The 25,649-nt window shown below is 45.4% G+C and overlaps 1 long non-coding RNA gene across 1 annotated transcript; it reads left to right on the forward strand.

Moving 5' to 3' along the window:
* On the forward strand, positions 1-25,084 carry LOC130596532 (uncharacterized). Its single transcript, XR_008971545.1, has 2 exons — positions 1-147; positions 24,980-25,084. It is a non-coding gene; the product is annotated as an uncharacterized LOC130596532 (long non-coding RNA).
* The last annotated feature ends 565 nt before the right edge of the window (positions 25,085-25,649 follow it).

A 25,649-nucleotide genomic window follows, 5' to 3' on the forward strand; every position in this document is an offset into this window, starting at 1 on the left:
GGACCTTAAAGCTCATCCAGTTCCAACCCCTGCCACGGGCAGGGACACCTTCCACTAGAGCAGCTTGCTCCAAGCCCCTGTGTCCAACCTGGCCTTGAACACTGCCAGGGATGGGGCAGCCACAGCTTCTCTGGGCACCCTGGGCCAGTGTTTGATCACCCACAGTGTAAAAAATGTCTTCCTTATATCTAGGCTAAATCTGCTCTGTCAGTTTAAAACAATTTCCCCTTGTCCCATCAAAACAGGCCCAACTAAAAACTGAATCCATCTTTCTAATAAGTCCCCTTCAGCCACTGGAGCTGCTCTCAGGTCTCCCCTTCAGGAGCCTTCTCTTCTCCAGGCTGCCCCAGCCCAGCTCTCTCAGCCTGGCTCCAGAGCAGAGCTGCTCCAGCCCTCGCAGCATCTCCGTGGCCTCTGGATTCACTCCAAGAGCTCCACATCCCTCTTGTGCTGCTGCCCCAGAGCTGGATCAGGACTGCAGGGGGGGCATCTCCCCAGAGCGCAGCAGAGGGGCAGGACCCCCTCCCTGAGCTGCTGCTCACGCTCTGGGGGTGCATCCAGCACACAGGAATGTTCTGTGCTCAAGCACACACTGAAGCCAGGTCATGGGGAGCTTCTCAGGAGTTCGTCTTTGGAAGCAGAACTGGTTACAGCTAAAATGGGCTGTAAGGTTGACATCCAAGTAGCATGTTTATAGCATTATGCAGTACCCAGACCTGCTTGTACTACACAGTAGACTTTGACCTGCTACTGCTTTTTTTTTCCTTATAAAAAATGGAGGCTTGTAGATACCTTTTCCACTCTTGTCTTCAGTCTTCTGGTGCTGCCCACAAGTGCTGAGGCACTTGCTGATGAGAGGGTGATGTGCTGTTGCTAGCACACCTCCTCACACCCCTGCCTTTGGGGGTTCCTGCTGCACCCCTGAAGACATCCTGCTCTGTTCTCCGCTGCTGTTTCCAGAAGTGAAAACGAAGGTCTGGGCTTGGAAGGCTTGGCTGGTACTAGTTTTCTTCTGTTTCTTTTTTTGGCTTCCTGGCTTTTAACCAGCAGCTGTTGATGGCTGGCTACAAGAACTCTTGGCTTCAATCTAAAGTTGCAGATTTTGAGCACAATAGATGCTTTGCTAGGCAAGATATGGCTAAAATGGACTGTGCCACAGAACTGAGCAGAGAGAAGGGAATTTCAGATATAAGTAAAGGTGCCTTCCTTCAATGGTCTTTTTTTGTGTATAGGATACAATGTGGAAGCCACCTTCTGACTTGACCTCTTTGGTATGTCCAATGACTGTCTTGTGATGCGGATGGCGTCAGCAGGCCCGCTTGCATCCTTTGGGATCATTAATTTTCTATATGGCTCTTACTGAAGGTACACCCTTACAGAAAAATCTGTTAGGGGTTAGATGCTATGGGAGTGCCTTTCCGCAGGGATTCAGCAGTGAGCAGTTGTGCTGCCGTCTGCGTTTCTTTCCTTGCTAGCGAGAGGTGTGTGCGAGGAACAGCCCTCTCCAAGAATTTCCAGAGCAGTTCAGAGAGATTTCCATTTTCTGTTACACTCATATGGGCGATAGTTTTTAAGATATATTTTCGCCTCCTCAAAATCTGCTTTTTGTATTTCACAGTTCTGTCAAACCCACTAATCCTCTAATCACCTTAAATTAGCTCTAAAGGTCTTGGCTCTCCACTGAGCTCTTTTGATGCCTTTGAAGAGCATTCTAACAGGATCGCGCGATGGATTGCGCTGCTATTTTGAAAGACTGGCTGTGAAAACACATTTTTCCTGCAAACATCAATTTTAACCACTAGTGTGTCAGAACTGAACGCCTATGGCTGTCCTCTTAGGTGAGATTTATGTTACTCTCTCAGTGAATGTGCAGGTGAAACAGAATAGTGTGGTACTGAAGAACAATGACTACTATATAGCTAAATGATTTCTGGGCATGCAGGCTGAGACCAGGAGCTAGAACTGGAAACAAAATATATTACTTTTACAACTGTGGGCAAAACACCCTAAATGTTATCCTGTTTCTGTTTTCCCCATTGTTCGTGTTACTCAGCAAATCAAGTGTCTGCTATGATTCAGTCACAGTTGTGTATTTTCTGCACAACCTTATTTCCTCTTACTTATGTATGTATTTTTATTTTCAATACTGTGAGTCAGTACAGGTTATATTTACTCTGTTTTGATGTGAAGATGCCACCATGTTACAAGATAGAAACCTGTCTTGCCATAGAGGAATGTTTATGAATAAACTAACTGAAGTCTCTTGGAACACAGCAGTAGCTGTAGGTCTCATGAACTGTAAATCCACTTATGGCTTGTACGACAGACAGTGCATGGACAGAGTGGAACTGGGTATCTGGTCTTGGGCCTTGCTTTAGAGAAACTTTGGACTGAAGAAACCTATGAGGCAAAGTGAAGTTGGGAGAGGTGAACTCCTGACAACTTCAGCCAGTAGGATCCTTACTCAGGTGCAGGGACTCACAGGTTCTGGCTGGAGAAGGTATGTACTGATGACCATGGGAGAGACTTCCCACCCCTTCATAATCTTTTTAGGGTCTTTCCTTACTCAGGAAAGAGAGCTTTTACAATTAAGTTATAGGAGGAGGCAAGGGTGATTGATTGATAGAAAGTGTACCATGGTCATGCTAGGCCATAGGGAAGGGCACAGAGTGAGGGACACGTCTTTTGTTTTGAATGCTGCATTACTAATTGTGCCTGACCATTGTAGTATCACACACATCCAGGTTGTGAAACTGTTGGGGTTTTGATGTATCAACTGCCATTGCTGTGCCGTGCCCTCTTCTGCTCTTTCTTCAGAAAGTAAAGTAGAGCCAAGCAAAATGTTTCATTCCATCACGAGTGCCTCAGCCTGGAATTTTCAGAAGATGTAAAAATCTTCCAGTTGAATTAGAAAATTACCGCTTGAATTAGATAAATTTGTCTTTGATGCTTTGTTTCAAGAGTATGCTCAGTTGGTTTCATGCTGTAATAAAATCTTTGGGTCCTTTGAATCTTGTTTTTGATTTGCCAAAATCGTGTCACCGAGTTTGACCGTTTTATAGGTAGTTTGGATGGCAAATATGTATTATCTGTTTGGAGTGTAGCTGTTGTGGCAGCAAAAGTCATCCTCTGTGCTGAGCACTGTATATTTAAATAGATAAAGTACAGAAGCCAAGGACTATTTTCATCTATTTTACTGATGGTAAACTGAGGCTCAGAACCAGACCCATGTTCCAATCTAGTTCCAAGATGGGATCAGTTTACCACTGTTGATCTGAGTCCAGGAATCGTGTTCTGCCAATGGATTAGTACTGCAAACGAAGGCATGAGCTGAAGCACACGTCTGTATTGCATTTATGGTCTGTTTAATGGAAGCTTGATGCTATGGTGGTTCACTGGAAGTGCTGTAAGCTGTACACCAAAAAGAGTAGGAATCAGTATTGCTAAAGGAAAGCAGAACACTGCACTTGATCTGCCAGAGGAAGGGGTTTGCCTCGAACAAATGTGTCTACGTATAAGGGGGTAAACTTCTGGTTATTTTCTAACCATAGTCCTGTGAGATTGGTCTCTACTCACTGGGCTGCACGGGAGTAGTGTAGCGTATGGAAATGTTACCTTCAGATTCATACAATAGCTGAAGTCAGTGTTCTTTTCATTATTTCTTCCAAACGTTCATAGTGTGTGTAGGTGAATGGGAGAAAAAAAAGGTCAGGAGCCATGGAGACCTTGCATTAGAAATAAATTGCTGCCTGGGGGAGTTATGCTTTATGGTCAAATTTTAAAGCCATTGATAATAAGAGATGTAAGGAAAATGGATTTTACATTGCTGCACAATATGTAATGATCTGTGTCTACAACCTCTCCTAGATTCCTGTGCAGGATTTAAGCATTTGTAACAGTGCTTTGGGAGTCCTGCTATTTGTTCAGAGGAAATTTCAATAGTTTTCAGCAGAAAAGAATATGGTTCATGAGCTGATCTCCTTCCTTCTGCTTTCTTTTTAATAGTCACCCTGGGAATATGCTCTGGTTACCAGGGATTGTGCTGCTTGCTTTGGTGGAGAACGGCAAGATGAGGTTTAACGTAGCGTGAAAGACATTGAGCATGAGAGAAAAGGGATGTAGGAGAGGAAAAAGTTTATGCTCCCTACTTGTCAGCATCATTTTGTCCCTGCAGCATCTTTTTTTGCCCTCTTTTCTTCTGCACTGGGATGCGAAGTGTGTGAGACAAGCATGTTGCTTAGCAACACGAGGTGAGCAACCTGTGCAGGGAAAGAACAGCCGGGCGAGGGGAGGGAGCAGGGATACTTACAGCCCTGATTTCAGCTGCTCCTTTTAGAAATGAGATGGAGAATCTTGTGCCAAAGCAATTTTCTTCTGCATTTCTTTTCCCAAACAAGTGCCTTTCTCACCGCACAGGATGCACCCAGCTGAGGTATTAGTGGGGTAAAGGACCACGGTCATCTGGAAATCATACAAACCATGGATCCCCAGAGTGAATACACTGCAAAAATGCACCGGGGAAAATTCTGATTGCTGGAATACAAAAGGTTGTGTTGCTTGGGCTGAGCTCTGCAAGTCTGGAATGAGCTGGTGTAATGAGAGAAGAGCTCCCTCCCATCCGAAGGTGGGGTGATGTACTTTGGAACAAGCCCTTTTAATGGCTGCAAATACTAGAGGACACAGAGCTCGTTAACAAAGTCTGGTCTCAAGATCTGGCTGAGTTAAGAACCGAGTAGAAGGATGGTTTCACTCTGCCAGAGTCTCCCTTGCAAAAGAGCCAGAGAATGTATCTGTTCAGGCTAACTTTATTGCCAGGTAACCTTAACAGTGCTGTGGAAATTCATGCCCGTTTTTAAATGCATCTGCTGAAATACAGGTGCTTTGCCTCAATACACAGGCATGAGAGATGGAAGAAGAGGCTGCGAATAGTATCCACATGCCAAACAGTGCTGGCGGAGCTTGTGATGGAGCACTGAGCACATCAGCAATTAGCTCTGGCTGTGCGTATAGTGGATATAAAGCAGGATGACCTCATGCTAGATCGAAACACTTACCCAGCCCATGGCATTGGCCCTGTTACTTTATTGCCTGCTAGAAAATGTCAGAATAAATACTTGTCTTTTTCTAGTGAGCCTAGAAAACGCAACAAGCATGAGTAATATGAGATGTCAGGGGTGCATGCTCCTGAGATGAGACACTCCAGCCTTAGCTCCCCAAAGTCCTCACTCTTCAGGTGGGAATCTGGGAGGGAATGGTTCCTAAAGTAGAATCTCATGGTGGCTTTGTAAATCAAATCTGAAATGAACTGACACCAAAACACTATATCAAATACAGGGCAAAGCTGTGACTTGCTAGTGTCAGTCGTTCTATACAGGGATCACTGCCATGTAAGCAGCCAGATGAATTTTTCTTCCATGGGATTCCTGAGATTTAGATCCACAAAAGTAGGTAGTTTCCTAATTCTCCCTGATTCCAGTAGAGCTTGGGCATCTATGTAATTCAGGTGATCTGAGACAAAGAACCTTCTGCTAGGAGCTCTGCAAAGGACATGTGGAAACCTTTGCTTGTGATTGGTCCCTGGGGGAATTTTGTGACTTTTGTTAATTTAAATGCTCAGTAGATATTCTTACAACTCCTTCCTTCTAAACCATGTATTGATTTTGTGCATTGCATGGCTGCCAGTGCTGGACTCGGCCATTCAGGAGGAGTTGAGAGCAACTTTCGACGAATAGAATCGTACAATCAACCAGGTTGGAAAAGACCTTTAAGATCACCAAGTCCAACTGTTCCCCAGCATTGCTAAGGCCACCACTAACCCATGTCACTGAGGGCCTCGTCTACATGATGTGTGAACACTTGCAGGGCCTGCATGTCCCAAAAGCTCGTGCTGCTGTATGATACCAGGTGTAATGGAGCAGAAATACTGAATTCTGTTTGTTTGTTTCACAGGAATACTCCTGCAATTATGAAGACGGGCTGCGTGTTATTTTAGTCTTCATGTGTGCAAAGCTCTGTGCTAGCTTTTGTGAGCAGCTTAGAATGGCTTCTAAACAGGGAGGCTAGTGCCTATGGGCGGATGATCCCAAAATGAGGTAAAATCCACACCAAAATATTTCAAAGGATTTTGTACAAAGCTCCACATCCTGAGAAGACAACTGTTGGAATCGTTTGTGTTGTATTTTGTTGGGAGGGAGGAAGGGAGGGGAGTAGAATTCTGACATTGTAAATAGTGTCTAAAAACTACAGGGAATGGAAGGTTAGGATGGTGGTGTGCTAAATGCGAAATCTAGACTTTATTGAGGCAGCCCCTACTTCTGCTTTGATGCTGGAAGACTGGGCAGGAAAATGGGGATAAAAGAAACTCTTTCCACTTTTAAGACTTCCCTTTTAAGACAGTGGGAGAGCTGTGGCAGAGCACCAAGCAGCATGCCAACCAGATGTCAGCACCAAGGCAGCTTTCCCTTCCCTCTCCGTTTCCCCTACAGATTGATCTGTGAAACCCAGCTGGCACCAGGAAGTTCTCACTGATGGGGACCATTTGATTTGGGAATTGCTACAGTGAAAACAGTAAGACAGTGGTGTTCAGTTCTCAATTGGCGTTTCTGTACAATCTAAGCAGTTAAAAGGAGTCTCTAGTGCCTGTATGTTTGGTGTGAGGAACAGCAGAGGTGCGAGGCTGGAGAGGGGCCTGTCATTACCAGCCATTTGGTTTGCTGAGCTGAGGTCATGGTAGAGCATTGAAAAGCTGTGAGGAGTGGAGGAAAGCTATTTGTACCTGACTGCCATTTCTAGGCAGCTTTACCTGAATAGTTTGCTTCATCATTAGTGAGATGTTTTTCCTTTAAATCCTGTTATCTCAACATAAGATCATAAAGCAGCACATGCAGAAGGGCACTGAGTCATTAGCTCTGGGCTATCAAAAAGCTGTGACATGATATCAAATTCCATTAGTGTCTAATGTTGCAAATCTTTGTTGTTGAGGTATTTTTGCTGGATTTACATATAAGCAATTTAGATTTCCGTTCAACCAGTGCATTCTCAGGAATAATTTCAGTGTATCAGCTTAATCCTCAGTATGCTCTGCTTAAAAGGATGGATTTTATAGTTGAAGCTGATGTTATTAAGAGATTTAGTTGAGTGATGTCATTTTCTGTTTTATCTAAACGGCTTCTTTCATTTTAAACAATTAAGCATCGCAAATTCATCTCAGAGGGCATAATTGCATTGATAACATCCAATGCGTTGTATTTTTGTCCAGCTTTCGGAATTGTTTGTCTACAGGGAAGTCTCTGAACAGAAGTGGGTTTGGGTCCTTTTTCCTTTCTTTTGACCTTGGTGTGTCCTTCAGCTTTGCCAGCGATGATGCTGCATTGCTTGGAGGCCAGTCTCAAGAGAGAACCCTGTGCATGTGTGATGTCAGCTCCATGCCAGCAGGCTCATGAGGTGAAGAAGACTCACTGCCTCTTGCTCTGCAAGACTCTCTGGAAAATGTTCAGTTCTGTTGCTGGGGTTTGGGTTTTGCTGGAGTTTTTTTGGAGAGGAAGGAGGAAGTCAGTGGCAAAATGGGAACAGTGAGAGGAAAGATTGGTAAGGAAGGATTTGAAATGATTCTCCAGTGTATTTATGATTTGCTTGGCAGAAGAGGGTATAAACCACAAATGCTTGTGATTAAAAATAAATAAATAGAGAGACGAAAACAGATGCAGTAAGAAGCTGCCAGTGTTGTTATTTGAGATTAAGCTGACTGATCAAATAATGAGAGCTACAGAGTGTGATCTGCTCTGCTCCTAAACCTATCTTGGATTAATTAAATCTGTCCTTTATTTAAATATATGTCACATTGTCGTATTAAGGTTTCTACCTAAAACAAAAAGGGTTGTCAGGAAAAACAGAATGATTTGGCTTAAAATCAAAGGCATGAACATGAGCCGTAAGCCAGTAGATTTTATAAATTCCATATGAAGGCTGCCTGTGGTCTGTGATCAGGTGGAATTTCTCATCCCTCAGAGATCACTTTGATGGGCAGCATCCTCCTTGTCCTTAAGCTTTCTAGGAAAGCTTTAGGAAGTTTCAGTTCAGTTCAGGTGGAGGGTGTGTGTATTAATGCTTGGCTCCATGGTCTCAGTTCTGCTGACCTTCTACTGAATTTGATATTCTCCTTTCAACATCAGACAAATTCTGATCATGTGAAAACCTTAATTGGTGATGAACTGTGTGAAGTTATCCTCATGAGCAAGACCAGAGATGACAGTGAGAAAGAGTTCACATGTCTGGATTCTGCAGAGCTGGCAAGAGCATCAAACTGAACAGAAAACAAGTTCTTTTCTAACATGCACTTTTGCTGCCCTGGATACTAGCAGAAGCAAACACGGTGTTTCATTGGTGTGATTCCAGGGCTACTGCAAAAAGAAGGAATACTGAGGGCACAGTGTGCATATTTACAGGGAAACTCAGGGCACATGTGGTTTAAAGTCATTGCTTGGACACGCTGCTCGCATGTCAGCAGTGCTGTGATGCACATAGACAGCTCAGTGGGTCTGGGGTGACGTGTGCAGCTGAAGCAGAAACCTATCTACTGGGGAGAGGACAAGAAGGTTTCTTTCAGACCGGGGCCCTGGGACCCGAGCTGTGATGCCAGATGATGCTTTGTAAGGTTATCTTCCACGAAATTCATCCTACAGTCTAGTTTCCACTGACCGCCATGGTAATTCACTTCCTAATTTGAGACATTGGTTTGAAATGTATCATTTAAATGGACCATATTCTGGTAGGATAGTCCTCAGTCTGTGTAGCTGGGCAGCTAGACCTACCCACTTGCTCCGAAGCAGCTTGGTGAGGACTGTGTAATTAGGAACACCAGCCCAATGTCAAAAACCTTTAAATAAATGGTGAGATGTAAGTCCTGGTATATGCTTGAGAACCCGTTAGTGTTCACAATGAGAGTGGGTAACACTGGAGCCACTCATTCAGTGCTCTGGCATCTCCATCCCTGGAGATTTAAAAACCTGGATAAGACTCCAGCAATGATGTAGCTTTGAAGTCAGAATGCCTTGAGAAGGTTGGGCAATCTGTCCTTCAGGGGCCCTGTCCAGCCTGACGTTCCTGTGTTGCTGTGATAGATTTGTGAGTATGCAGCATGGTGCCATTATCCACAGTGGATCTTGGAAAAGGGGGTTGGAACTAGATGTTCTTAAGGTCCTTTCCAACCCTAACCATTCTATGATCCTGTGATTCTGTACTCTGAATTATGTGTCCATTCGCTTTAGTCCTCTACTGGTGCGCTGCAACCGTTTCTCTATAGGGTAACACCATGACCTTGTGCTCTGAAAGTACTGAGTTGATGTTTTAAAAACCATAGGGAAATATTGTTGACATAAATGAATGTTAATGAATGTGGGATTTGGAAAATGCCTGAAGAGTCCTGTAGCTGCAGTGGCTTCCTTTATGTACCCTTGCAGGACTGAGTATTTTACATTAAAAATGAGTATTTTACATTAAAAAATTGCTACTTGATATGATATGAGGGCAGATTTGAATTAGGTGTTAGGCAGAAGTTCTTACCTGTGAGGGTGGTGAGGCTCTGAAGAAAGGTGAGATTCCAAGTGCTCATGATCATGCTTTAATGAGAAGAGGAAGGTGCTTTAAAGGTAAGAAAAATATTCATGTAAGCAAAACTAATTGCCACTGCTTAGCTTTAGTGATGACCTCATTTGATATTTGCTCTCAGAAACACATAGAAAACACCTATTCATATGGACAGAAACCTTTCTTATGTATCTAGGTTTAAAAGTTGGTCCTTAAGCACCTCAGTAGTTTTGACCTCCCTCAGAAAACTTTTTGTGTTTCATATTTGTATTGCACATTGCTCAGCTTTATAAATACAACATGCAATGCAACACAGCAAAGCACTGTCATCTAGCTGAATAACTGCAGCTGCACCAGGAGAAAGGACTACCTAATTTAGATGAAAAGCATGTGACAGCTTTTGACAGAGAGGAAGATAAAGCCAAGATAATCAATGAGTGGCTGCTCATTGATCTATTAGAGCTACTACAGCATCTAGTTTGAACACTGGGCAAGCTTCTCTTGTAGTAATGGGTAAAGCAGTGTCAGTGGTTTGTGTGAACCAGTTGCTACTACAGAAGTTCCAGTGAGTAGATGCATAGAAAGAAATGGGTAGTGCTGTCTACAGCAGGACTGCCACTCTGCTCTCTACACGGATTGTGACTTTCATCTTGTGTGTCTGAGACATCTTGGAGCAAAATGTTGTCATGGAAAATACCCTCATATCTTTCGAATGTTGAAGTTCAGATGTTCTGCTGGAACTGATTACAATACCTTGCTCAGAAGGTATCTTAACTCCTGCCTCTTTCCTTTGATCCAAGGCAGAAGGACTGGGGGGAACAATTACGTGACTGACTGGGATTGAACATATCTGATGGTCCAAGCACAATTCTCTGTTCCTCTCAAGACGTGGGATGAATGCAGCTGCAAATAGTAACCATCTGTAGCAGGCTGGGAGAAATTAGAAGGAAATGAAAATTCTTCACCCTTTGGACTTTATTTTAAACTCCAGGACAAAACTGCTGGAGGCATATACTCTAAGAAACCTTTTATAGCGTCGGGTTTTCAACTCCAGCTGCTTTCCAAGACCTCAAATCTGTCCCAGCTGCAAAGCTCATATGACATGGCTATTCGCTTGATTGCGAGGCAAAACAAAATGACTCCAAGATAGATTAATGAAGTAAAGGATGATGTTGCAGAGGCTAGTTTAACATGTTTTGTGAGAAGTGGGTTCGCTCAGAATCTGGAGAGGACTGTGATCTGAAAAGATCTGTGCTTCCCTAAAATTGCTACCCCTCAACCCCCAGAATTCATTCTGCACTTCAACCCTATTTGGAACCGCAATACATTTGGAAATGATAAAATCCAGGCACCCTTCACTTTTCATTAGGAAGCGTAAGCATGGAAAGGAGTATCTAGGTCCTTTGTCCATCCATGATGAATTTTCCATCCATGTCCTTCAGGCAGTGACGTGGTGACTATTGCTTAGTGTGAACTGAGGAGGGAGTCACGTATCGTGACCCTCAGGGCAGTCAGTGCCTGGCAAGTACTGGCCTTGGTTGGCAATTTTGCAGTGGTGAGAGGGGACTGGTGCAACTCTTGCACTGCAATTTGCTTATGGGCAAATAGGACACATATATAACTTTCATAGAAAGCCAAGAATGTACTGCTAGTGTAATTGAAACCTTAATGATCCAGATTAAGATTCATTAGTAGTCTAGATGGAATTGACCTTGATGATTTCTTCTTTTTCACGCTAGGATTCATTTGTGGTTTTATATGTTTGCTGGCATGTTTTTATATTTCCCTTCTTCTATTCCTTGCTCGTTTCCTTCCTTCCCTCCTTCATTCCTTTCATTCCTTCTTCTCTCCTTCCCTGTCTCCCTCCCTCCCTCCCTCCCTCCCCTTCACATTACATGTGGATTTACTATACATGATGCCTTTCACATACTTTAAATAGCATTTCTATGTTCTCTGTTTTTCTTAATCCCAGCTTTGTCCACCTCTAGGTCTGCGTTTCTTTAACTCACCATTGATTTATTTATAGCCTTGGGGGTCTCTTGTATCCCAGATATTTCCATCCCGTGTCTATATTCCCAGGTGCCCCATGCTGTGTCTCCAGTACTCAAGGTCTCTGCTGTAGTACCAGGCCTGTGTTTCTCTGCATTATATCATTGCCCATTTCACATAGAATTACTGCTTGTTACTGCTGCACTATCAAACTATGGTTACAGCATACAGAGGTAACAGAAGTAAAACGGGGTATCCATAGATAACTGTCCATTTAGAGAAATTGCTGCCATGGCTAAACCAAGTAAAATAGGGCTGGGGCAGGTCAGGAGAAGTTCAGACAGAGCAGCCCTGCCAGGCTGCAGCTCTGAGGTCTGCAGACCCTCTGCAAAACTTACAGCCTAGTACTAGCACAGCTAACTACCCAAAAACCTGCTCCTCTTCCTGCTGGTGAAGATGACCACCATTTGGAGGTTGGACTAGATGGTCTCCAGAGGCCCCTTCCAACCCTAATGGTTCTGTGATTTACACAGGCAAAACTGCAGTGCATTTTCACAAGTTCCTTTTGAATCAGGGCTGGAAGAGGCTTTCTGTGCGTATGGTGTTTTCATGCACACATTCCCCATATCCCTCACCTGCACATTGCATTTGTGCGTGTGGTTTAGGGTTGTCAGCACCTGAGCAAGGAGCATCAATCAGTATAGATTTTCTAACAAGAAACTCCTAACTCCTGAAGATGCCTGACTTGGAATGATCAGAAACATCTTAGTCAAGCCCCGTAAAAAAGCCCCGAGATGACAGGCACTGCACAGTGGTGCCTTGCAGCACTATGTGCCACTTTTCAGGTAGGAAAAGACTTGACCAAACGAGTCCTTGCCAGCAGTGCCTTTTTAGGAGGCAATTCAAGCAGAGGTGTGCCACCAGGCTGAGTGCTATCACATGCATGTGATAGCATATCACCGTTATGGTCAAAATTGGAACATGCATGGCCCAGAGAGCTCAAGCATATCTTGGCTACTGCCTGTGTATTTGAGCAAGCACTATCCTGTCCTATGCCCAGAGGAGAAGGGACTTCGAGGATGTGGTCAACCAATACGACTTCTGGTGTGAAGTGGGACCAAACAGAAACAAACCTGTTTCTTTCAAAATTTAGAGGAAAAACTGGATCAAGAAAAAAAAAAATCAAACCAATCTTTTTTATTTAGGCACAATCCAACCTAAAGAATCCCATAACCCAGTATTACTTGCTTATGGTCGCTAGGTACAGGATTGTTTGTATGAATGAGTAACATTTCCACAGTGTTATTGCTAGACAGGAGAATCCTTGAACAGATTTCCCTCCTACTCCATTGCTTTCTTGTTTTTCAAGTGGCTTTTGAAGAGATGATGCTTCCCTGTGTTTGTATTTAACTGTCATCACCTGCCCACACAATGGATCTTTTTCGTTTAGCAGAGAAAAAGCTCTTTCCCTGAATGGGGTAATTTTTGGATGAAGGTCCTTTTCAATTGCTGCTCCTTGTGGTATCCTCAGCTCTGTATAGCACAGGTGAATGTTGCCAGTTTTCAGCTTTGTCAAGGGAAAGATTGAGTCAAACTTCTGCACTAAGCCTTATCCCTTTCTTTACACTCTGTAATTGCATTTTTCCTTTAGCCTCTTTTCTTTAAGCACTGCTAAGGTATTTTGTACCCCCAGAGAGAGACAACGCTCTATTAGATAGTGCTTGAAATTAAGAATGCTTTTTAATTAACAGTTTCATAATGCACCTCATTTCTAAGCGGAGAGGAGAGGGAAATCCCACCACTCCATCACTCGCAGACTGGTTTTGTCCCCAGCACGCATTCACGGTCCAATAGAGATAAAACCACTCTTTGAGTCAGCCTTGTCAAGCTCCCCGTGTGTGTCCTGAGCACTCTCTGGACACCGCTGAGAGCAGTGGGCTGGCAGCAAAGAGCCAAGGGCTTTGGCAGAGTTCAGGACTGGAGCATTGTGAGGCTCTGCTTGGTCACTGCCTTGGATGCAGGCGTGGTGGGAGCCCCTCCTGGGTCCCACCGGCTGGGGCTGTGCTTCCCTGACTGGGAATTCCTGTGCCGGTTGAGGCCACAAAACCAGACCGTGTTTTGTCAAAGGTGGGTTTTGATTTCTTGAAAAGCTGTGAATAGAAACAGAGAGCTGGGCTGGGCCAGCCTGGGGAAGAGAAGGCTCCTGAAGGGGAGACCTGAGAGCAGCTCCAGTGCCTGAAGGGGCTGCAGGAAACCTGGAGAGGGGCTTGGGACAAGGGCCTGTAGGGACAGGCCAAGGGGAATGGCTTTAACCTGCCAGAGGGGAGACTGAGATGAGCTCTTAGGCAGAAGCTCTTCCCTGTGAGGGTGCTGAGGCGCTGGCACAGGGTGCCCAGAGAAGCTGTGGCTGCCCCATCCCTGGCAGTGTTCAAGGCTTGGACAGGGCTTGGAGCAAGCTGCTCTAGTGGAAGGGGTCCCTGCCTGTGGCAGGGGCTGGAGCTGGATGAGCTTTAAGGTCCCTTCCAACCCAAACCAGGCTGGGGTCCTGTGATCTGAGGGGTTGTGCTGTGCATAGCAGAGATCGCCGCAAAGCATTAGCAGGTTCTTCACAACAAAGGCCTTAACAGCTTGATCCTGTTGAAGGAAAAGGGGCTTCACGTTAGCACCTACAGTCACCTCAGAGCACCATCTATTCTCCCCACACACAAGTGGCAAAGAGAAGCTTTGTCCCAAGGGATCTTGCACTAGTGGGTTTAGCAATCAGAAGGTTTCTTTGCACCTAAAGTAACTCTGCAATGGCTTCATGTGGAGCAAAATCATATTTTACTCTGGTTCTTCAAAAGAAAAGAAAATATAGGCGGTTTAACAATTAATACATCTAAAAACCAAAGTATGTCATCTGCAATAATGTATTCACAATACTGTCATCCTAATTAATTTCTAAAGTGTTAGGAAATATTTGCATGAGAAAATCTTTGTAGTTTTAAGTTCTTTAAAAATAAAATCACCCATTCATGATGTAATAATGAGTAAGAAGTACAAAGTGATCTAATGCCCATTCTTCTGTATCAAACTGGCTTTCATTTTTAATCATAAATGCTGCCAGTTTGAGCTTTTGAATAGTCACAGTTTACATCAAGCTGCCTAGGGGATGTACTCAGCCTTGGGAGAAGGAAAACAAATCTCTTCTTTGTTCTCTTTTCAAAGGCCAGACCAAGACTTTTGCACCTGTAGCAGGAAAGGTCTGAGATCCTCATCACATGAACGCAGCAGCACTTCACCCTATGTCTTTGGCATCTCAATTTTGCATCCTTTTCAGGCTATTGACAGCTATTATGGGGCACTCATTCACCAAAGAAGCGAAGGGGGCTTTTCAACCTCCTTGCCAGACCTCTGACATGCAGACAAATGAAGAATTCAAACGAGATGGACAGCAGCTTTTGATGCAAGAGCTAGAAATGCAATTACTTTGTCAGTATTCACATTGTAAACTTTTCAAGGCACATGAGCCAGCAGTATAGTTGAACACGGCTATTCAGTTCAGGATACTGAGGAAGTAGAGCCAGGGTTTACTTGGAAGTTGATCTTCGTCGTCAACTTGTTATCAGTAACTAGGTTTTAGAACTAAGAGATAGGTATGGCTAACAATATGGAAAAACCCCTTTTATTCTCTTTTTTTCCCCTCCAGCACTGTATATGAAAAACTACGTACTTTGAAGTCCTGAAGAAGTCCCTGGTGTGTTCAGTTCTTCAGATGAACATTCATCTCTAGGAAATAGGAACACATGCAGTACGTCTGCATCATTAGCTACAAGAGTAGTAAATTCTTATTACTCTTGAAGAGGCATGAGCTCATTCCATCATCATAACTTCAGGAGGTGCCCACAGGTTAGAAACCACCACAGTGGATTTACAGCTATTGCTAACAACATTCACCTGCTGATGACAACACGCTAGAGAATATGTGTCCACCAGAATAAATGTGCCTGCTCATGATGTTCGATAGCTGAGTTTCTTACCCGTGACCCCCCCAGACCATTCCACCCTGGTTTTCTTGTAAGCACTTACTGAAGATATTGAGGCAAAAAGGAGGATGTGAAGGAAAGATGTGTTCAAAGTTTAGGTTAATTTTTTCTACCTTTAGATGCAAACTCTCATGTTAACATTGCTCTTCTTCTAGAAAGGGCAGCTGGTATTTTAATACAGATTCTTCTTTCTTTGACTTTTAATGTGCTATTAACATCCTGCCAGAGGTGATAGTTCTGCACATCAGGAATATCTACTACTACCTACTATTTGGCAGGCAGGACTAGTCCTTTTGGGAAGTTTCATGTTTTCTGGTTTTACTGTGTTTAGGACCAAATCACTTACAGAAGTGAGCTTGGTGCCTCTAAGTTGTGGGTAAATAAGAAACCTTTACCTTACAATTTTTAACCTGCTCAAGTTCTGAACTGCGCACAGAGAATATTTCCATAAAAATCTCCCTTCCAGACGTGCTCCAAACTTTATCTTTAGGTGGCTGCTGGTCAAAATTGTGTCCTGTTTTTCAGTGCCGTATTCTTTTTAAAGGCTGTTGAGTCCTTTGCATCAGTGTTTTGTGTCCTTTGCAAATTGTCCATCCAGTTATGGCGATAGAGGTACTGGTGTAGAGATGGTAAGAGACAAGTGGAAGCCTCAGACAGTAAAATGACAGACATGTACTATATTAAATTATAACCTTTCTGAGTTGAGCCATTTTCTCTCCATGTAGGCGTTTTGCATTTCAGTCTTACACCGCTCTAGAGGTTCCAAATGTTAGGAAGTATAACTTGATGTTTGGAGATATAGGATGCGGTATCTGCCTTTCTTTGATGCCTGTCCTTTCAAGAATTGCTGGTATGTATATGTCTTAGCTAATACAAATGTAAAGTCCCATGTTTCACGTGGCTTTACGTTAGCCACTTCCTATGGCAGTTTATACCAGCTGAATTTTGTCCCCCACACGTTTATTGAAAGCTTGGCCAAGCACTTATTTAAAAAAAAAGTATTATCATTGTTGTTATTAATATATATTACTAGTAATTCTTATTATTAATATACCAATACTAATACTACTAATAATAAAAGGGTAGCAACAAATCTGGCACTGGCTTTGCTTCTGGATAAAACCCATTTGTAACCTGAATAAATGGTTTCTAACATACTCTTGCTGTTAAGCAGAGTTCTGCTCCAAACCCAGATAATCTTGGACTCTAAGAAGGGAGTTGATGCCTTTCAACTCTAGAAAGGCTTTCTTTAGCCTGTTAGTTTTTATAATTACCACCTAATGTTTCTTTGAACATAATCTCTCTTGTGTCTCAAGGCAACTGTGCTTAATGTTCAGCAGCCCAAGTAAATTTAACGCGGTAAAATCATGGCCTAATCAGATATACCCGGTGTGTGATGGGTGGGAGAGAGCGTAGGAGTGCTAAAAGCCATAGTAGTGTTTTCAGTAAGTGTTAATATTTAGTGAGTTTTCGTGGCTTGTTTGATGGGAGAACATCACACTCCTAATTTGTTTATCATGGGTTGACAAATTCTGGTGTGCATTCTTTCTTTGCTTCAGTTTCTCAGCTTCCCCATAAACAAAGCATTATCTGTCTTAAAAATGAAGGCATGTTTGGGTGCTACCACACCTCTTCACGATGTATTTTTCAGAGAAGGAATGGGTAGATTGATTACACAAGTCTTTGGCGTTCAGAGAAGTGTTTTAGTTGTTATCTATTCAATAAGACCACTTACAAATCATCTCTGCTGGAGGAGTCTGACATTCTCCAAACAGACATGCTACACCTGTATTTCCTTTAGCAGAACGCCTAGAGCAGCTCCTAAAGCAATGTTGTTCTTTTTTCGTGTTGTGTGTATATTAATCAGGCTGTAGCATCACAATTAATTGCTGGATTTAGGAGCCAGATGTTGGCACCTTTCTAATGAAGTCTGCCAGGCAGCATGAGTGGGTAAATAGCTGCTTTAGCAGAGAAAAATAGATGTTCCTTTCAGCATGATCATAGAAAGGAAAAGGGAACTAATTTGAGTTGATTTCCCACAGGTGGATGTACTTCAAGAGACGTTCCCAGAAAGGGCACGTTACTTTGAATGTGAGAGGTGCAGTACTACTGGGTTATTCCCTACCCAGGGTTGGTAATCCCGATGGATTTTACAACATTCGTTGGCGGAGGGGGCATGAAGTTGATTTTTTTTTTTTTTTTTTTTTCTGCAAATTTGCAGGATTGAACCTTCTGGGGAAGATTCCCATGAAAAACAGGACCGGAGGGGCCCATCGTCAATAGGCGCTGAGCATCTCCCATGCTAAGGATACTCTTTTCCTTCTCGGTTAGGATGCAGCCTTGCAGGAGGTGTAGCCAGTGGGCTGATTCCTACCTCTGCTTTCCTCACTGTGTCTGCAGCAGGGGGAACATTGTCCTGGAGGCACATCTAAAGCAGCAGGTGATGGTGGGTGGTGGGTTTAAGCGCTGGCCAGTACACTGAAGGTTTAAGTACTTTCAGTACACTGAAAGTCTGTTTCACGTGAAGGAAGCCAGTGCATTCCTGGTGCTCAGTATTGCACTGTCTGATGGGCTGGAAACCGCATCAGCATCTAAGGGTGCAGGCAGACGAGCAGGGGGAAGCGTTACCACCCAGGGTCTTGTCTGCAGCTGCATGCTGCACAGCTGGAGCTTTTCAGTCCCTGCTCTTTGCCAGCCGAGCTGCTCCTCTGGGTGCCCCCCCACTGCCTGGGCACATCTCAGGCTGGGAAAGGGCGGCTGCACCCAGTCCCAGGTGGTTGTCTTGGCTGTTAGGAGCAAACCCCTGAATGCTCTAGGGCACTGTAGAAGAGCTGTAGGTGGCGAGGCGGGTTCTCATCTGGTTCCCATTAGAGCTTTAGGGTGGTTCTACTGAGCTGCACCAATGTACCAGGGGGATCTTCCGGCACTGAGCCTGCTCTGGGGTCCTGTGGGTTAATACACCTTGTCGAGGCACGTGGGGAATTACTGGAAGCTTTTGAGGAGCAACTTCAAGGGCAGGTTGGACAGGGCTCTGAGCAACCTCAGGCTGGGAGGTATTCCTGCCCGTGGCAGGGGGGTGGAACTGGATGGGCTTTAATGTCCTTTCCAACCCAAACCAGTCTGGGATTCTGTGATTAACTTGCAACACAGGCTCATGGAATTTAAAAATGCGACCTGAACCTCTCCTTCCCCACATGGCCATGTTGCACTGCCATGGGTCCACTGGTCATTGCTGTACTTCGGACTTGGATGTGTTATTCACAGCAGCAGCAAGCAGGTAAGTGGAGATTAGTGAATGAACCTTTTGCCCTATCTTGAAAGCTACGGTAATGCAAGTGCTGCTCTTGGGTTTGTGTCTGTGCAGTGTTCAAGCTAGGGAGATTTTGGCCCAGCCAAGCAGCTCAGGGTTGCTTCAGGAACAGCAATAATGATAAACTGCATTGAGCAGATACAGACAACTGCCTTGGTGACAAGAATTGCTTTCAGAGTTAAGCTGTGTGCAACTAATTGAGGTCTCATACAACCACGGAAGCTACAGTTTTTCACTTTAAAACTCATGAGGATGGTGCCAGGGCCTGTGAGAGCAGCATCTGCCCCAGAAGACCCAAATGAGGTCAGTTTAAACGGTGAACATTGTCCATGAGACCTGAGCTGAAACTGTTCATCTCACTGCGCCAAAGAGACAAGCTGGCCCTGGGATGGGAGCTGCAGGCTGCAGGCCACCCAGCTCTCCGGCGGATCTGTTTATTAGTGGTTTGAAGGAAAATGAATTTTCCTCCTCTTCCTTCCTGCCCTTACTTACATCAGTCACTAATAAAATGTACACGGCTTGTTTGAAGGCTTAGCCAGTGTTGGCATGTGTACTTACACTGACAAAATGCTGGTCTGTGCAGAGCATCGGAGGAACATTGTTCTGACAGCCCATTGAGTTGTGCAGTTCCCAACTTCCCTGGTTAATGTACCATGGGCTGCACTCTGCTCCCTCCCTGCACTGATGTCACAGCCCCTGAGCTGCTCGCTGCCGGCGCTGTGCTCAAGGACCCTCCGCAGCACCCAGCACCCGGTGCACAAGGGGCTCTGCTCACTGCTGGCTCCAGGACCCTCCTCAGCACCCAGCACCCGGTGCACAAGGGGCTCTGCTCATTGCTGGCTCCAGGACCCTCCTCAGCACCCAGCACCCGGTGCACAAGGGGCTCTGCTCACTGCTGGCACTGCTTCAAGAGGGGAGCTCTGCATGTGGCAGCACAAGGGCTCAGAACAGGGCAAGTGGCTCTTGCAGAAACCATGCTGTCAATCGGTGCTAAAAAAGAGGCAGGGATGGGGCAGGGCACACCAGTGTGTACTCCTGATGCAGAAAGGGCTTTTTCAAAGGGCCTGCACTTTGACAGCAGTGTGATGGTGCAATAGCATTCCTTGGATTTGCATTTTTATGTTAATGTAAGCTACTCATGAGGCTTTTCCTATAGCAGTAATCCTGGAACATTTTAAACTCAGGGTTTCCTGAAAAGCCAGCAGTAAATAAAACCAGCCCCCACCCCTAGTCCTGATTTCGTAATCCTGGAGAGTTTACCTTCAGAACACAAAGAAAACCAAAGCAGAGTGTGGAAATACAAACCCAGCATGCCAGAAACCCCTGGGGAAGCCTGTCACTTACGAAAGGAAAGGATGAGCTGAAACCAGATCATTAAATATTGAATGTGGATTAAGGCATAGTATGTAAAGCACTAAGAAAAAACCCTTAGCATATTTGTGGGAGCATTTTGTGAACATGAGAAGCTTAAAAGCAGCACACACACAATGTTTCATGCTGACAGTTGAATGATGGAACCGAGTACGATCACCCTGCTCCAACAGCAAAACCCTCATGTCTCCAGACTTGTTTTGTTGCACCATTTGCTCATAAGCTTGTGTTTTATTGTTCAATTGCAGGCATTCCAGTGTATGGCTTTTCGCCCCTCCAAACCCCAACCAGTGGTGCTATAAAGCAGTGCTTTGGGGGCTTAATCCCTGTCACAGTCACTCTGATTTTCTTTGTCTTACCTTGGTTAGTCCAAAGAAAGTAAAAAAGAGAAGAAAAAGAAAGGCCACTGTCATAGATCAATACGGATGCTGCAGATCTGTGATAAACCTCTGTTAATGCGTTTGGTAGCTGGGTGAGACCTTCCCCCTTTATTTCCTCATTTTAAAAGGAGTATCTCCCAGCGTTTCACCTGCTGCTGGAGATTACCACTATCTCCCTCACTCACATTTGATCAGAGTTGGGAAGCTTGAACTGGCTTTTCTAATACATCCTTCTTGAAATGAAAGATTGGACAGGGCTGAATAGAGTTGATTCAATCAGGCAGAGCATGGAGGTGTTCACTGTGTTAGAGCCTTCAGGTGTTTCAGGCTGGGGGTGTTGTGCAGGTCTATTTCATAGTCACAGACTGGCTTGGGTTGGAAGGGACCTTAAAGCTCATCCAGTTCCAACTGCTGGCAATGAGCAGGGGCAATCTCAGCCAGACCAGCTGCTCAGAAGGTGGGGAGCTCATTGCTGCCCTGGTCTGTGTGGGCTGGGCCAACATGGGGCACTGGAAGGAAGAAAAGCTTGTGCATGTTGTTGGCATGTCTGAATTACTGCAGCCTTTCTTACCTAGGGTACCCAGTGTGCGGCGCAGCAGTGACTGCTCAAGCCACACCTCAGGTAGTTATGTTGTAAGTTAATGATGGAAGAGAAAGAGCTCAACATAGAGCAATTCCCCATGAGCACAAGTCCGGCTGTTTCCCTGTGTTGTGAAGTCTCCCCAGTGATCCCCTGCAGACCTCACTCACAGGTAAGCTGTACCAGTGGGGATTCAGTTGTGCAAGAATCATTGACTCATAGAATGGTTGGAAAGGACCTTAAGAGCATCCAGTTCCAACCCCCCTGCCATGGGCAGGGACACCTCACACTAAACCATCTCACCCAAGTCTCTGTCCAACCTGGCCTTGAACACTGCCAGGGATGGAGCATTCACAACCTCCCTGGGCAACCCATTCCAGTGCCTCAGCACCCTCACAGTAACGAACTTCTTTCTTATATCCAATATAAACTACCCTGTTTTAGTTTTAACCCGTTACCCCTTGTCCTGTCACTGCAGTCCCTAATGAAGAGTCCCTCCCCAGCATCCCTATAGGCCCCCTTCAGATACTGGAAGGCTGCTATGAGGTCTCCATGACACCTTCTCCTCTCCAGGCTGAACAGTCTTTCTTCTCTAGCTTGTTCCCAGCTTGGACCTGATCAGTCACTGGGGTCAGCTGCTGGAAGCTCAGTCTTCAGGAGCAAGAGGAACAGAACGAGGGGCTCATTTACCCCAAGCAGTGCAGGAGGATGGAGGTGGGGTGAGTTTTAACCCAAATCCAAGTCTGATTTTGAAGCAGATCCTGACAGGATCCCAGCAGGAGCAACCAGGCTGGGAAAGGTCACCCTTATCCCCCCCAGCCTGAGCCTAAGTCTGGGGGAAGCTCAGCAGGAAAGGTAATGTGTTGGCAGCTGGTAAAGAGCAGGTTAAAAGCCACCGAGCTCTTCCACTTGTAGGGCAAAGTGAGTCGCCTCCAGTGCAGGTTGGTGCTTCTCTCCAGTGTTGTGATTAATTGCTCTGGTCATCATTCAGTGAAGGAGTTGCAGTGCGGCGCGGTGAACTCAAGTGACCTAGAAATAATTCCCTAACACAACCTGACGCTCTGGCTTATATTCCCAGAGAGATTTATTGTTTTACTCAGAGAAGATCTTCATCAAAGCACTCCTCAGTCATTCCAGGGTAGCTGATGCCCCTCCTGCAGCACCAAATAGCTTTACGTACACAAGCAATAGTTACCAACTTCCTATTTCAACAACTGAGTGTGCTGGGACAGGCGTTTTGCTGGTGGAGCTCCAGAGATGCCCAGAGGTGCATCCTGGCAGCAGGAATCTTAGCTGTTTCTCAGGACTGAGCCCTGGGGCAGAGCCATGCCTCACCGTGCTGTGGGACCGGCTGGTTCCAAGCCATTGCCTCAACTGGGGTTACTGGGGTCACCTACCAGCTGTATGGGCTGTAGTTAATGTTAACTGGCTGCGTGTGTGGGGAGAGCAATGGGTGCTCTTCTGCAGGGAGGGCCGGGCTGTTAAAGTGTGTTTGCATATGGTATTGCCAGGGATGTCCGGAACACCATTTAGTAGATGAAAACTAGCCTCTTTCTTATGCTTTTCTTTATGTTAAACTCGTTTAGATGTTCCCAGGTTGCTTTAGAATAATGAGCAGAAATTGCACTGACTGAAGGTACTGAGACAGTGATTTGTTCCCATCATCTTCACTCCCCTCCCATCACTAAGTGGGCGTCCAGGTTGGTAAAGTGTAGAAGAGAGTCCAGACAAAAATGTGACATGTACATTCTGGCTATTTTTGTACCCACTGTTACTTTAAAGTGTTTATAAACACTTTTCAGCTATTTATATCCCAAGACATGTAAAGCAGCCATTCCAACATGACTAAAGCACCGCTGCTGGCAAAACACATCGGGTTTTGCCCTCATGATAATGCCTGAGCCATCCTGTCCTGCTCTTCTAGGCGGCGTTGGGCACGTTTAGCACCATCGTGTACTTATGACTCACAGGATTACTTCAGCCTGTTTGATGTTCAGAAATAATAGCGGAATGTTTGCCATTGATTTTAATGTGAGACCATTTGCAAACCTGGGGAAAACAATAATCAGGTCTTCGGTTGCAAAATACTGTTAAGGTGCCCCTGACAACTCATGAACTTTAAAGTAGGGTATCTTGAATGAGTGCACAACTGTGCCTCTTCATGTGAACAGGGGTCAGCTTGAGCTGTTGACTGAATGCCACGTGTTTGCTCTGAAGGATATTGCAAGGCACCGACGCAGCTCTGTAGCCCTAAAAATCAATTGGATTTCTGTGCTAACAGAGGGGAATAATTGCTCATTGCCCAGCACTGTCAGCAGGAAAAAAAGAGTGGCAGAATTATTGACTGGCCTCAACTTGTAGAGGCAGGGCTGACAAGTGGCGGTACTCACATCAGCTTCGTAAGAAGACTGAGCTGTGTGTCAGGACTAATATCATGTCTCACTTTACCCCATTTAATTCCCCTTCATGCTCTGACCCTTTTCTTTTGTTTAACTTCATAGGAAGAAGAGAGGAACTATGGAAGCTTTAGCCTGGAAAAACATGAAAGAAAAATGGTAATATGGGTACCCCCCTCCCTCCTGCCTCGGTCTCATCAGTTTTAGTTAAACTCTTCCTAGGCAGCCTTTAGAATGTAAAACCTGGTGCCTTCCTTCTCACTCTGATGAGTAAGGGTTGAAACTGGTTAATTCATGGTAGTGTGCCACCCACCCACACTGAGGTAAGAGCAGCAGCTACAGTGGGCTGGCAGCTGCTGCAGCTCATGCTTACTTGGAGTTGATCAGTTTGGATTCCTGGGAAATGAGGCTTCTGTAGCATTGCTTTCCTCCCCACGGCTGCCTGCATGCGTTTGTTTGCAGGCAGCTACACAGTGGATTGGAGACTCCTCTTCGTTGGGAATCTGGCCGGAATTGGAAAGGACCCAGATGTGAATGTCCAAATGTTTCAGAGCAACCCATTGCTGCTGCTCCCCGCTGCGCTCAACGGCAGCTGCCAGATGAGGTTGTGGCCAAGGAGGGGTGTTGGCAGGCAGGAGAGGCTACTCCATGCTTACTTCCAGCCTGTGGTAAGCATGAGCCCGTCTGCACTGGAATGCATAGCCATGCCTCTGGGGTTCACCCAGCATCCCGGGAACCAGCCACAGTGGGAGACGTTCTAATAGTTAATTGTAATGCCTCCGTGGCCTGAGCAGAGCGAACCAGAAATAATAACCAGGATTAAAACAAACAAAAAACCCCAAAAGCAACACAGGGTTATTTTAGAATAAAAGCACATGTAGCTGAACTAATACTGCTGAGGAGCAAGGACGTGGCTTTCTCCCAGGGCATCCTGCAGCCCTGCAGGGCAGAAGTGACCTTATTTGCATTTTCCTTGTTGAATCGCTGCTGGGATTTCTGCAGCACAGCAAGGGAAAATTCCTCCAGGAGCACACGGAAATATCACAGCACTAACGCAATATCCTTCAACAGGGACCCTTCTCCTCAGCTGAGCCGGACCCATCGTGCTGCGCCGACTGCCCGGCACCAGCACCCAACTGGGGCTGCCTCGTGCTGCTGCAGTGCTCATGGAATCCAACACAGCTTTGGGTTGGAAGGGCCCTTAAAGCTCATCCAGCTCCAACCCCTGCCATGGGCAGGGACCCCTTCCACTAGAGCAGCTTGCTCCAAGCCCTGTGTCCAACCTGGCCTTGAGCACTGCCAGGGATGGGGCAGCCACAGCTTCTCTGGGCACCCTGTGCCAGCGCCTCAGCACCCTCACAGGGAAGAGCTTCTGCCTAAGAGCTCATCTCAGTCTCCCCTCTGGCAGGTTAAAGCCATTCCCTTGGCCTGTCCCTACAGGCCCTTGTCCAAGCCCCTCATCAAGAGCCCCTCTTCAGGTTTCTTCTTGTCCCCTTTAGACACTGGGCTCTCTTCCGCTGTCTTCCAGTATAGTGTGAAAGCAGCAGGACGTGAATACAAACCACAATGTCCATGAACTAAACATTAAAGATGGTTTAAATGGTCCTCTATATTTCAACAGCATCAAAGTTGCTTCTTCCTCCATTTCCAGGACAGTCTGGGATCCCTACATGCTGCTGCCCTTCCTCCCCAGCCTATTGGATAAGCAGCAGCAGGATCTGACCTCTCCTGTACACTGGAGTGCTCTGTTCTAAGGTCAGCATTTTGAAGTCTATGATTTTAGACTCTTCTATCAGGAGCATTTTCAGTTCTAATCAAGTTCCCTGGATGGCATCAGTTCTTCCCCAGCATGATGTCCTGCTCCAGTTCTGTCGTTAGATAACAAAAATCAGAGCACAGGAGCACCCGGCTCCTCAGCGGCACTGCGCAGCGCAGATGTAAGGCTGACTGCTGTGCGACTTGCTTGACATCTTCTCACGCTGTAGTGGCAGCTGATACAGAGAGCAATGACTT

Source organism: Pezoporus wallicus, unplaced genomic scaffold, assembly GCF_028554395.1.
Source record: "Pezoporus wallicus isolate ANWC-B61680 ecotype Strahan unplaced genomic scaffold, APGP_CSIRO_Pwel_v1 contig_5935, whole genome shotgun sequence".
NCBI classification, from domain to species: domain Eukaryota; kingdom Metazoa; phylum Chordata; class Aves; order Psittaciformes; family Psittacidae; genus Pezoporus; species Pezoporus wallicus.